Source organism: Sus scrofa, chromosome 9 (assembly GCF_054392235.1).
Source record: "Sus scrofa isolate SSC_HxYL_T2T_F1_AM1 chromosome 9, Sscrofa_HxYL_maternal_Yorkshire_Landrace_v2.0, whole genome shotgun sequence".
NCBI classification, from domain to species: Eukaryota; Metazoa; Chordata; class Mammalia; order Artiodactyla; family Suidae; genus Sus; species Sus scrofa.
Window position 1 is genome coordinate 118346927 of NC_139391.1, and position 13797 is coordinate 118360723.

General features: G+C 39.1%; 1 protein-coding gene across 1 annotated transcript in view; it reads right to left on the reverse strand.

Annotated features, from left to right (window-relative positions):
- Window positions 1-13797, reverse strand: part of LOC100525599 (olfactory receptor 2A1/2A42-like) — a 183698-nt gene that overhangs the window by 111059 nt on the left and 58842 nt on the right. The window lies entirely within an intron of this gene.

Here is a 13797-nt window from a genome sequence, read left to right on the forward strand (position 1 = left end):
CACATTGACAATTTATCCCTAAATTCTTTTGATTGTTTTCAATAACATGAATATTCACTAATTTAATCTCACCATAATTACCAAAATAAAGAGCCGTAACATTAGCATGATGCACTATTCTAAATAAAGCATTTTCTGCCAATGTAGTCTAAGATTCAAATCTAGTATTACATATAATGCTAATTTCTTCTAGTCTTAAATAGTCTTTCTTGCCTTGACACTGATATTTTTTAACAGTATGAGCTCTTGTTTTGTATAATGTCTCTTAATTGAAAATTTCCATTAATTGTCCATGCTTTAGTTCAGAGTCAAATATTTTGGCAGGAAAAATATGATCTTCTTAATGCCTTTCATTATGCACAGATAATGTTAATTTGTCCCAGTACCGGTGATATTCAATTGGTGGATTGGTGGATCATTGGTTAAGGTGATATTTCCAAGTTATTTCCCATATAAAATTATTAATCCATAATTTAAAATACTTCCTTCATTCTGGCTTAACAAATTATCCTCTAGTCATCTTGTTCATTTCCCACTTCAGTAGAGAACCAGTTATTTCATTAAAAATGTCTTCTTTTACTGAAGAATCATAAATTCAAATAGCTGTCTCCTTTTATTGGGTGTTAAATAATTTTTTAACAAAATTGTTGCCAAATTTCTTATATCCACATTTAATAGGGAAAGCATATAACTGGGGACAGTATGTAAGTTTTTAAGGGATAATAGATTCTTACCTTTACTTATTTTATCCTAATACATATTCACTGACTTCTTTTTGAGAAAAAAAATATATTTTACTAAATTAATACTGCCATTAAAGAAAATGATTTCAGTATCATAGTCATTTTTCAGCAAAAGTAGACCTAACCCATAACCTTAATTATCTTGTTTATACTTTTTGCTTTATATTTAGACAATTATAAGTAGTTGGAAATATTAGACTTAAAAATTAAACTTTCGATAGTCTGATTTTTTTTTTTTTTGTCTTTTTGCTATTTCTTTCTTGGGCCGCTCCCGCGGCATATGGAGGTTCCCAGGCTAGGGGTCCAATCAGAGTTGCAGCCACCAGCCTACACCAGAGCCACAGCAACACAGGATCCGAGCCGCGTCTGCAACCTACACCACAGCTCACGGCAACGCCAGATCGTTAACCCACTGAGCGAGGGCAGGGACCGAACCCGCAACCTCATGGTTCCTAGTCGGATTCGTTAACCACTGCGCCACGACGGGAACTCCTGATAGTCTGATTTTTATATGAACAAAGAGGCATCTACCTCATGTCAAATTTTGACCTAAAATTTTCTTAATCATCTTAGAAAAAAACATGAAATTGGATAAAACGCTAAGAGAAAACACACATGAGAAATACATATCCAAAGATGATCACTATTAATAATTTGTATATATATTTCCATTATTCACTGTTCATATGTTTCAGTATATGTAAATTATATGAACAGTGTTATTTATCAACTTCTTTCATTTAGAATATCAATGTACATCTTCCATGTCAAATATTTCTCAATTTAAACTTATGCTCACTATTTTGTTGCAGATGACTATTTCATGTAATATATTGCCTTCTAACTGGGTTGTGTGCAGTATGATGCCATAGTAATTATGTTTTATACATATTTTGTGTACATTTTATTATTTTCTTGTACTAAATTTTAGGACATGGAAGCTCTTAGTCAAATCTATCTATTTATTTATCTACATACCTGTCTATCCATATTTTTGTCTACTAATCTATTTTAATATCATATAAATAAAATTTCTCCTCTCCAATAGAGTCATTAAAATAACAGCAACTTAGGAAGCAAAGGTTTACTTGATCAGTATATGTGATTTTCTCCCTGGGCAGTCCTGTAACTGAACTAGGGCACTTTTGGCTATTCCTCCAACTTTAGTCAGTGGAATTGACACTCATCCTACCCTATTTTGTGGTAGGACAAATATTTCTATCAAAACATTAATCTTACATCTAATAATGTCCATATCAGATGATAGCCTATCGAAGTTTCAATAAGAAAGAACTGTATAGCAAAACTTACCTTGTACAGTTTCAGCAGAGTTTACTATAACTGTTACCAGGATTCCGTTTTTCAAAATCAGAGGTTACTCTACCATATATTTGTCTGCTAGGTAGCATAAGGTCCTTTTGTTCTTTTGACCATATCAGAGAATTCTCCAGAGGAAACATCTGCATACAAAGCCTCTCATACTTCCAGATTCCTCTCAAACAATAGAGTTGGGCTAATCTGAAGGACCACCACTCAAGCACATTAGGAAGTGATGATGAGAAAGCTGCTGATGGATAGATGAGCCCTGCCACAGCCCAGCAGGGAGAAGGCCCAGGATCAGGGATAGGAGCAGTCATGAATATCATGTTTTGGTAATACACTAATATGTAGTCATTATATGTATACACATATGTACATATATACACATGCATATATATGTAATATTGATGCACGCAAGAAATCATAAAATATGTTCCTGTTAGGTATTCTGAAAAAAGGTCTTTCTCAGTCAATTGTACATTGCAGATACATATATGAACTGCAATAACAGAACTACTGTGCCTCATTAAATTCATTTAATAGAGATAGAATAGCCAAAATTGTGGGAATAATGACGGCTAAACAGAACGTAAACAGCACAAATCTTAATGATGTAAAAACAGCCTTACGAAACCAACAAAAATCAGCTGTTATAGGAGGACAACAATGAGGATCATAAGAAAACAAATCTCCCTAATGTTGACATCAGAAGTCAAAAATCAAGGGTCCAGATCTGAGGGATGTGGTTTACAAACCTTAAGGTTTTTTGTTTTTATTTTTGTTTTGTCTTTTTAGGGCAGCACCTGTGGGATATTTGAGGTTCCCAGGCTAGGGGTCTAATCAGAGCTGTTGCTGCCAGGCCTATGCCAGAGTAACAGCAAAGCCAGATCGGAAACACATCTTCGACCTACACCACAGCTCATGGCAACGCAGGATCCTTAACCCACTGAGGAGGCCAGGGATCCAATCCTCAACCTCATGGTTCCTAGTCGGATTTGTTTCCATTACTCCAGGATGGGAATTCCACAAACCTTAATATTTAGATTTCTGAGTTCCCATTGTGGCTCAGTGGTTAATGAAGCCAACTGGGAACCAAAAGGTTGCTGGCTCAATGCCTGGCCTTGCTTAGTGGGTTAAGGATCTGGTGTTGTGTATCACAGACACGGCTGGAATCCCGAGTTGCTGTGGTGTAGGCTGGTGGCGACAGCTCCGATTAGACCGCTACCCTGGGAACCTCCATATGCCAGGGGTGCAGTCCTAAAAAAAAAAAAAAAAGATTTAGATTTCAGTTTCTGATAAGATGAGAGACTACCTACTCTACCCCATACTGTTCCATTGAAAACAACTAAAACTATTCTTGAGCTGAGACAGTCTGAATTAAACTGTCTTAACTGATGGAAATTTGAAGATTTCATTTCAGGCAGGAAAGAAGTGATCCCAAAAACAAAGTTCACATTATAAAAAGAAATACAGATCAAACAAAATATGATATACATTTGTACAACTAAGCAGATACTGACTGTACAAAGAACACTGGCAATGTCCTCTGTTCAAGGACCTAGAATAAGACTGAGCTAAATACAAAACAGCAGCATATAAATTGGGCAGAGATGGGTATGAATTAAAGTTTGAAATTATGAGCATTTTGATTGAAAAGTCTAACTAAAACATCCATGAACCTTTTTCCACCCAATCTTTTTTTTTTTTTTTTTTTTTTTTTTTTTTTTTTTGCTATTTCTTGGGCCGCTCCCGCGGCATATGGAGGTTCCCAGGCTAGGGGTCCAATCGGAGCTGTAGCCACCGGCCTACGCCAGAGCCACAGCAACGCAGGATCCGAGCCGCGTCTGCAACCTACACCACAGCTCACGGCAACGCCGGATCGTTAACCCACTGAGCAAGGGCAGGGATTGAACCCGCAACCTCATGGTTCCTAGTCGGATTCGTTAACCACTGCGCCACGACGGGAACTCCTTTCCACCCAATCTTAATTACACAAAAGTACTGATAAATTTGGCCCATGAGCAGTACCTATTCCCATATGTAAATTTAAAGATTCTACTTTTTCAAAAAAAAAAAAAAAGTATGGGGTTAAAAACTCTCAACTGGGAGTTCCTGTCGTGGCGCAGTGGTTAACGAATCCGACTAGGAACCATGAGGTTGCGGGTTCGGTCCCTGCCCTTGCTCAGTGGGTTAACGATCTGGCGTTGCCGTGAGCTGTGGTGTAGGTTGCAGACGCGGCTCGGATCCCGCCTTGCTGTGGCTCTGGCGTAGGCTGGTGGCTATAGCTCCGATTCGACCCCTAGCCTGGGAACCTCCATATGCCGCAGGAGCGGCCCAAGAAATAGCAACAATAACAACGACAAAAGACAAAAAAAAAAAAAAAAAAAAAAAAAAAAACTCTCAACTGAGAAATTAAATGTCTTTATAGATCAACCTATTAAAACTACATCTTAGAAGATAAAATATTAACTCTGAGGAATATTGGTCTTAAAAAATGGAATAGATAAAGTATTTCTTTCTATAAAGGTAACATATAAAATGAAAAATCTGTCAAAACAAACTTCTATTGAATTCTGGACTCTAATCAAAAGCTATAGAACCAGAGGAATACTTAATATGGAAAACAAACTAACAAACAAACCCACAAATCAGTGGGAGAAACTGTATGTCGTTTTTTGTTTTGTTTTGTTTTAGGGACTCACCTTCAGCCTATGGAAATTCCCAGGCCAGGGGTCAAATCGGAGCTGCAGCTGCTGGCCTTCTCCACAGCCACAGCAACACCGGAATGGAGCCGTGTCTGTGACCTACACCATACCTCATGGCAATGCTGGATGGTTTAACCACCTGAGCAAGGCCAGGTTTCAAACCTACATCCTCATGGATACTAGTTGGATTACTAACCTGCTGAGCCACAGCAGGAACTCCAGAAACTGTAGCATTTTAACTTATCTTGATGCCATCCCCCACTTCCTGGCTCACTGGCTGCCCTGAAGAAAATAGTCTGAATTTCCAGTGTACACTCAGTGCCAGAGGGAGCAGAATAGACTTTATATTCACAGAATTATGGTTGTGTGATTTGACCTGTCTGGTGGCTCCTTGAAGTATCAGCTGAAAGGACTTGCCTTTATTGTGACTAACTCAAAACTCTCCCAGAACCGAGGCGGCTACCTGGAAGACCACTATCGAAAGCATTTAAAGGCAAAGATACTAGCTGCTGCCATATGAGACAAGGGATAAAAGTTGGTGTAAACAGTATACTAACTGTAAAGCCTGAATGGAAAGATCGGAAAAAAGATGATTTCGGAAAGACAGTCATCCTTCAAAGCCTGAAACTACAGAAAAGTCTAATTTTTGGAGTTCCCATCGTGGCTCAGTGATTAACGAACCCAACTAAGATCCTTGAGGACGCGGATTCAATCTCTGACCTTGCCTAGTGGGTTAAGGATCCAGCACTGCTGTGAACTGTGGTGTAGGTCACATACATGGCTCAGATCTGGCATTGCTGTGGCTTGGCGTAGGCTGGCAGCTATAGCTCCAATTCGACCCCTAGCCTGGGAACCTCCCTATGCTGCAGGTGCGGCCCTAAAAAAAAAAGTCTAATTTTTAATCATTGCCATTGGGGTAAAACAAATAATCAGACACTTATTTCAAATATGAGCCCTAAGTAGAAAACAAATGGGCAAATGTAACATATTGCAGGCAGTGATTTGCTAACTTTTAGAGTGACAAATCTATTTTGTGCCAGGATGAACAGATCAGAGGTTTTTCTATTGAATGATAGTTTATGAGGCCCTCAAGCAGGTTCACTTGGCCAGCTATTAAAAATGACTCCAAGGCCTTCATCCAACTTCAATGCATGTCTCTAACATCCAAGTTTAAGATCTTACGGTTACAATGTTAGTACAACCATCAAATATTATTAATGTCAGCACCAGTATAAAAAACCTCCATGGTGGCAGTTGGTTTAACTGCCAGTTCTGGTCTGCCCTCCTGCCCTGAGTTGTCTGCTTAGGGACAGAGCAACTTGGTTTAAGATAAGAGCTGATTTCTATACAAATTCATATATCACAGATAACACTCCAGCAGTTTTTTTTTTTCCCCTCTTACAAGAGGTACCCTGACAACATTGCCTGATTCTTTGGCTTCCGGAATAGTGCACATTCAAATGCACTATTCTTCATCATCTCTCCTAGGAGCTCCCACTTATCTGATACTAGCTTCTTAGTCCAGCTCCCAACAGATCCAATATCTCTAAAGTTCATTTGATATTTTAGTCACATGTCCTTATATGTTAAAAGAATACACACCTCACATTGTACATTATGTAAGAATATCTTATAGGAGATTCAGTTAGTATTTTTAAATTTCTACATAATTTTAACATACACTTAGAATTTTTTATTTAGTAAGCTAATAATAAACAGAATTAATAAATGTTATAGTACGAGGTGATAATCAGAGGGCTGTATCTTTATTATTAATCCTAGAATTTCTACATCCTACCTGGTGTCCGGAGAGCTATCACAGCTTTCTGAGACTTGCTGCAGGATTGAACCCTTTGTTCCATCACCTCAGACTAGCTTAGTGGACTTGATGGCTTATAAGCTAGGCTCAAGGCCATCTATAATGTCTTCCCTATAATTTCTGTTAGCAGATTATCATTTCTCAATTATTACACAGCAAAAATCAGACAAATATGAATATGAAAACCCTGTTAGCCTCATAAATTATAACTTGATTTTAAGTATTAGAATGCTGAATTATGGGTGAAAATAACCAAATTATGGCAGAATTGAGGAAGGTATTAGAAATCCGATGCCACATTACAATGCTACCAACACTGACAGGATTCTCTTGATTTTCTTTTTGCATTTGGTAAAATTTAAGAATGATGTATTTTCATTTATTCCATTATTTAAAAAACTGACAAATAAATGTGAAGAGAATAAAAATATTCACTGAAAAATTTGTCAAGTACAAACACATGTGAAATAGAAAATTATTTTTATAGTAGGGATATTTTACTCTATCATCACCAGCTAGAATTCCCCCATCCCAATTTGATAAATGACAATGGTAGTTATGTTATCTCACAGTGCTAGGAGATGAAAAGGGGTTTTCCCTGATTGAGGACAACCATCCCTGGAGAGAAACCTTTGGAAAGCAAATCAGGATAAACTAAACTGGTACATTTACCAGCTTCCCTCCTACAAAAGAAATAATAATGGGATTGTTACCAAATAGCTATAGAATTTCTCCCTGCCACTTACTAACACCTCCTCATAGGCAGCAAAGAAAAGTGTGTTAATTTTCCTCAATTCTCTGGCAGGAGAACATTTCCAGGATGCAGTAGGAACAGATGGTTCTCACCAGAGAAAGAAATTTGTCCTTCACTACCAGAGAAAGGTAGTGAAGGACAAATCACACAACACTTCCAGCATCATCAATTGTAAGGGGAGCCAACAGGGTTAGAGGGCTCTTAAGAGCCTTACAGTCTGACAACATGACTTGAGGATATCAATATTAACCAGCCCCTTCCCATAGTGTGACTGGGGAGGGGCTCCGGTTAAGAGAAGTATGAAACCTACATTTAGACAGCATGGGTATCAAATGTTACTCTGAGACCCCAGCAGAGGGGATCTTCACAAAGGTGGCTTTTTCTTCTTCCTAAACCTGAGATTTCTGCCAGTCTTCTGTCCTGCTCTTCTGTAAACCATTAACCAGTGTATAATAATGATTTGTACAAAGAGGGGGTGTGGTACTCCTTCTGGTATTTTTCTCAAATTGGGCTTGAATGTACAGGAAAACTCACAGAGATGGGAAATGTTTGGAGCTGAAGCAAGCGCCGGGGTTATGAGTCCCAGATATCTTTTCTTCCCTGATGGAGAGGATGGGGCACAGGAGTGATTAGGAGCTTCTGGATGTGAGACCTTTAGAGTGTGATCTCCTAAAAACAACCCATTCCCCAGAGACATAACTGTGGCGTTCAAGGATCAAATTATCCAGCATGGTCTCACCATTATATTTTTTCCTACAAAGTGATGCAAAACTCATCCCTCCTCTCATGGGTCTCCTGCTTTGTTACCCATTAGAATGTGTTATGTGTGTGTCAGTGTGTGTGTGTGTGTGTGTGTGTGTACTTGCTTATGCAGAGAAGGACTCATGAAAAATGGCAAAGATGTCTGTACTCAAAGGATTTTGTTATAAAAACTTAATAGATAACTCAAGCTTGATCATGTCCCATAGTACAATCCCCAAGGATATGCAAGTATTATGAACTTAATCTTGAAACTGTTCCTGACTCCATATTCTACCTTTGGAAAGGTTCATGATGTAATAAATGCAACCTCCATGGAGCTTGTTAAGGCAGCCCATCAAAGGACTCCATCTTTCTCAGGGAGTCAATGATTTTTGTCTGCTGAAAGGTATTAATGTGCAATAATTTAAAATTTTCCATTGCAATTATTCCTTACTTGGAAACTCATGGAGACTGTATCCTATTTCCTTAATGCCTTCCTGCTTTAAGCTACTCCTTAAGTATTTGTCTCTTTTCAAAAACACTTTTCTCCTATATACATATTCTATATTTACAAAGGTCATTTTAACCTCTTTGTTGTAAGTTTTGTGTTTTAAGCATTGAATTTAGTTTTTTTATGGTTTTGCCTGCATTCATAGATCCACAGGACAACATGATGACTCAGATCCCTTAAATTCTTGAGTATTCACATCAATTTGGCCCTTGATGGTCCCAGAAACAGAGAAAGAGAGAGGGAGGGATAATAGGACCTATGGTTTGCCTAGGTTCTAAATCCTAATACCACATTTGTTCTGTAATGGCTATTTCATTTCTATATATCATATGTTTGTTGCTCTGATACTAGCTACCACTTACAGAGGTTGTAAGGATGCTAATTTTCACATAATTGCAGGGATATTTGTTTTCTAAGGTATCACAGAGCTAAAGTGATAATGATGGGAACAGAGCAAGTTAAAATCCCACAGAGCACACTGTTCTTATCAATGGAGCAGCTTTTCTTGGATGAACACTCATCAGATTTTTTTCAAGACTTTAATTTCTGGGTTTTTAAAAAGATCAATTCAACAAATTTTGTCAGTCTTTGTTTTGCTTTTTTGGAGCAGTAAATTTTCAAATGTCTTTCCTCTGTTATTCCTACTGCTACGTGATTTTTTTAAAGAAAATAATTTTCTGTCTATACAGAAATAGCATCACCTATTCTCTATACCATGTAAGCTTAGATACATTTTAAGAACCTTTTCTAGACTTTCAAATTTTAATACTCCTTCCAGTTTAGGAACCTGAGAAGTAGGTTCTGTGATCCTGATAGACCATTTCAGGACAAAGTCATATAGCAATGTCCCATTGTTGGTGTTTATGACACAAATTTGGGGAAGATTTAACATAGAGAAGTCTTTTTTCTCTTCTAAACTCTGTTTGCTCATCATTAGCTTGGTTTTCAGATTGAAGAATACACATTCACACCACAAACACACACACACACACACACACACACACACACACACACACTTTGTCCACATAATGGTACTTATTTCTTCATGGTTTTAATTTTTCCAGGCAAATTTAATTTTGTGCTCCTTGTAGAAGATCTTAGAGAAATGTAAGCTTGAGGAAGGAATTCTGATTGATTATTGTCACTTCTTAAATTGAAAGTTAAACTGGAAATATATAAGAGATTTTTGCATAATTATGCAAAGAATGATGTCATTTTCTGGAAGAACTCATTTTTAAAACTTACAAGTAAGAGCAAGAAATTTGTTCCCAAAATTGAAAAAAAAATGAACCCTTTGTGATATTTTATTCCCTGGTAGAGACTTTTTCTATAGTTTCTTTAATAATACATTTGATAGCTGGCTTCCTATGACATTTATTTAGTTGCTTTTTTCCAGTCTTTTTAGGGCAGCACTTGAGGCATATGGAAGTTCTCAGGCTAGGGGTCCAATCAGAGTTGCAGCTGCCAGCCTACACCACAGCCACTGCAATGCCAGAACTGAGCCAATCTGCAACCTATACCACAGCTCACAGAAATGCTGGATCCTTAACCCGCTGAGTGAGGCCAGGGATCGAACCCGCATCCTCATGGATACTAGTTGGGTTGGTTACCGCTGAGCCACAGTGGGAACTCCCTTAGTTATTATTGTTTGTTTTAGGCCACACTTGTGGTATATGAAAATTCCCAGGGCTGGGAGTGGAATTGGAGCTGCAGCTGCCAGCCTACACCACAGCTACATCAACACTGGATCTGAGCAGCATCTGTGACCTACACCACAGCTTGCAGCAATGCTGGATACTTAACCCACTATGTGAGACCAGGGATCAAATCCACATCCTCATGGACACAATGCAGGTTCTTAACCCATTGAGACACAACAGGAACTCCTAATTGACATTTATTATATTATCTCTCATAACTTTGAAATAAAGTGTTAGTTTTCTAATGTTGCCATAACAAAGTACCCCAGACTACCTGGACTCAACAACAGAGATACGTTTTCTTATTGTCCCAGTGGCTAAATTTACACAATCAAGGATTCAGTGATGTTGGTTTCTTCTGAAGCCTCTCTCTTTAGATTGTAGATGGTGATCTTTTCACTGTGACTTTACATGGTTTTCCTTCTGTGTCTGTGTCCTAATCATCTCTTCTAAAAACATAGCAGTCACAGAGACAGAAGAAGATGGCAGAGTAGTAGGACATGAAGCTCATCTAGTCTCACAAATACATCAAAAATACACCTACATGAGGAGTTCCCATCATAGCGCTGTGGAAACAAATCTGACTAGGAACCACGAGGTTGAGGGTTCAATCCCTGGCCTCACTCAGTGCGTTAAGGATCTGGCAGTGCCATGAGCTGTGGTGTAGGTCGCAGATGCGGCTCGGATCTGGCTTTCCTGTGGCCTGGGAACCTCCATATGCCACAGGTACGGCCCTGAAAAGACGAAAGACAAAAATATATGTATCTACTTGTGGAAATATTTTCACAGAAAATTTGCTGACTGCTGTCAAAAGATCTCACAATTGTGAAGAGCAAGAAAATCTTCATAAAAATGGGGTAGGACAAAAGAAATAAAAAGGAAAAGAGAGAGAAAATGAGAAAGGAAGCAGGTTGGGACCTGCACCCCTAGGAGGAACCTGGGAAAGAAGAAAAGTCCTTGCCTCCTGGGAAGTCTTCCAATGGGTAGGGAGATAGCTGGGACAAAGGAGGACCTTTAGAGGAGAACTCAGCAGTCAGTCTGAAGCAATTAAAGCAGCAATAGTCTTGCACAGTCAGAGCTACCACCTTGCACTTCCCAACCATCTGCTGGTATGGGCAGGGTTTGTGAATTAAAACTTGGGCTTTGGAGATTAGACTCAGAGATACACCTAGGGCTGGCTGCATGGGAAAAAGCTGGGGTTGGCCAAAGATACAGCCTGGAGGGACTAGAGTTTAAGGCAATCGCATCTGAGGATGTAAACTGAGGAAACCCAGATAGGCTTGGAGGTTATGCACCATTGTCCAAGGGTGCTGGAGGGAAGGGGCATGATCCATCAGATCAGCCTTGTTCCCTGCACATGCTCTCAGGTGGCAGGACACCACTTACTCCAGCTCCAGGAGGCATATCCTGAGCAGCTGCTGCCTAGTCACCCCTTTCACAACTGCCGAGAGTGATCCCATGGGCATCCTGGCAAAGGGAGGGACCCCGGGAATGGTGCCTGCCCCTGCAGCTGCAAAGAGTGCTCCTATGAGCCACCTGGCAGAGGGAGGGACCCCAGGAATGGCACCCACCACCACAGCTACACATAGTACTCCCCCAGGCACCTGGCAAAGGAGAAACTTTGGGAGCCACTGCTGCCCTGCCTCCCACACCTGCTCCAAGAGCAGTCCTATGAACCATAAACTACTGCTGCCTCCCTCACGAACCCCATCCCTAGCAGCCACCCAGCTCCAGGAGAGGTAGCATGATACTGCTGCTCCCATCATGTACTGTGGGTACATGTGGGCCACCACTGCCCCTGAGAACTCCAGGACTGGGCACCAGCTGACACATCTACACACTTGCTGTCAAGAAGACCACAACAGTGAAAGTTAGGCAATATGAGATGACAAAGAAATATGTTTCATTCTGATAATATTGATCTTTCTAATCCAAGAGCATGATGGTATGTCTTTCCATCTGTTTGTGTCATTTTTTATTTCTTTCATTAGCATCTTATGATTTTCAGACTACAGGTCTCTTGTCTCTTTAGGTAAGTTTATTTCTAGGTATTTTATTCTTTTTGATGTGACAGTAAATGAGATTGTTTCCCTAATTTCTATTTCTGATTTTTCATTATTAGTATATAGAAATGCCATCAATTTCTGTGTATTAATTTTGTATCCTGCGACTTTGCCAAATTCATGGATGAGCTCTAACAGTTTTCTAGTAGAGTCTTTAGGATTCTTTAGGTATAGTATCATGTCATCTGCAAGTAGTGATAGTTTTACTTTTTCCTCTCCAATTTGGATTCCTTTTATCTCTTTTAATTCTCTAATTGTCATGGCTAGGACTTCCAAAACTATGTTGAATAGTAGTGGTGAGAGTGGACATCCTTGTCTTGTTCCTGCTTTCGGTGGGAATTCTTTCAGCTTTTCACCATTGAGAATGATGTTAGCTATAGGTTTGTCATATATGGCCTTTCTTATGTTGAGGTAGGTTCCATCTATGCCCACTTTCTGAAGAGTTTTTATCAGAAATGGGTGTTGGATTTTGTCAAAGTCTTTTTCTCCATCTATTTAGAGGATCATATTGCCAAGGACATTTTTCATAGAACTAGAAAAAATATTTTAAAGTTTGGAAGCACAAAATACCCATTATAGCCAAAGGCATCCTGAAAAAGAAAAATGGAGCTGGAGGAATCAGGCTCCCTGATTTCAGATTATACTACAAAGCTATAGTCATCAAAAACCAAGCAGGAGGCATAACTCTCCCAGACTTCAAGAAATACTACAAAGCCACAGTCATCAAAACAGTGTGGTACTGGTACCAAAACAGACAGACAGACCAATGGAACAGAATACAGAATCCGGAAATCAACCCTGACACCTATGGTCAATTAATCTTTGACAAGGGAGGCAAGAACATCAAATGGGAAAAAGAAAGTCTATTCAGCAAGCATTGCTGGGAAACCTGGATAGCAACATGCAAAGCAATGAAACTAGAACACACCCTCACACCATGCACAAAAATAAACTCAAAATGGCTGAAAGACTTAAATATATGACAGGACACCATCAAACTCCTAGAAGAAAACATAGGCAAAACACTCTCTGACATCAACATCATGAATATTTTCTCAGGTCAGTCTCCCAAAGCAATAGAAACTAGAGCAAAAATAAACCCATGGGACCTCATCAAACTGAAAAGCTTTTGCACAGCAAAGGAAACCAAAAAGAAAACAAAAAGACAACTTACAGAATGGGAGAAAATAGTTTCAAATGATGCAACTGACAAGGGCTTAATCTCTAGAATATATAAACAACTTATACAACCCAACAGCAAAAAAGCCAATCAACCAATGGAAAAATGGGCAAAAGACCTGAATAGACATTTCTCCAAAGAAGATATACAGGTGGCCAACAAACACATGAAAAAATGCTCAACATCGTTGATTATAAGAGAAATGCAAATCAAAACTACCATGAGATACCACCTCACACCAGTCAGAATGGCCATCATTAA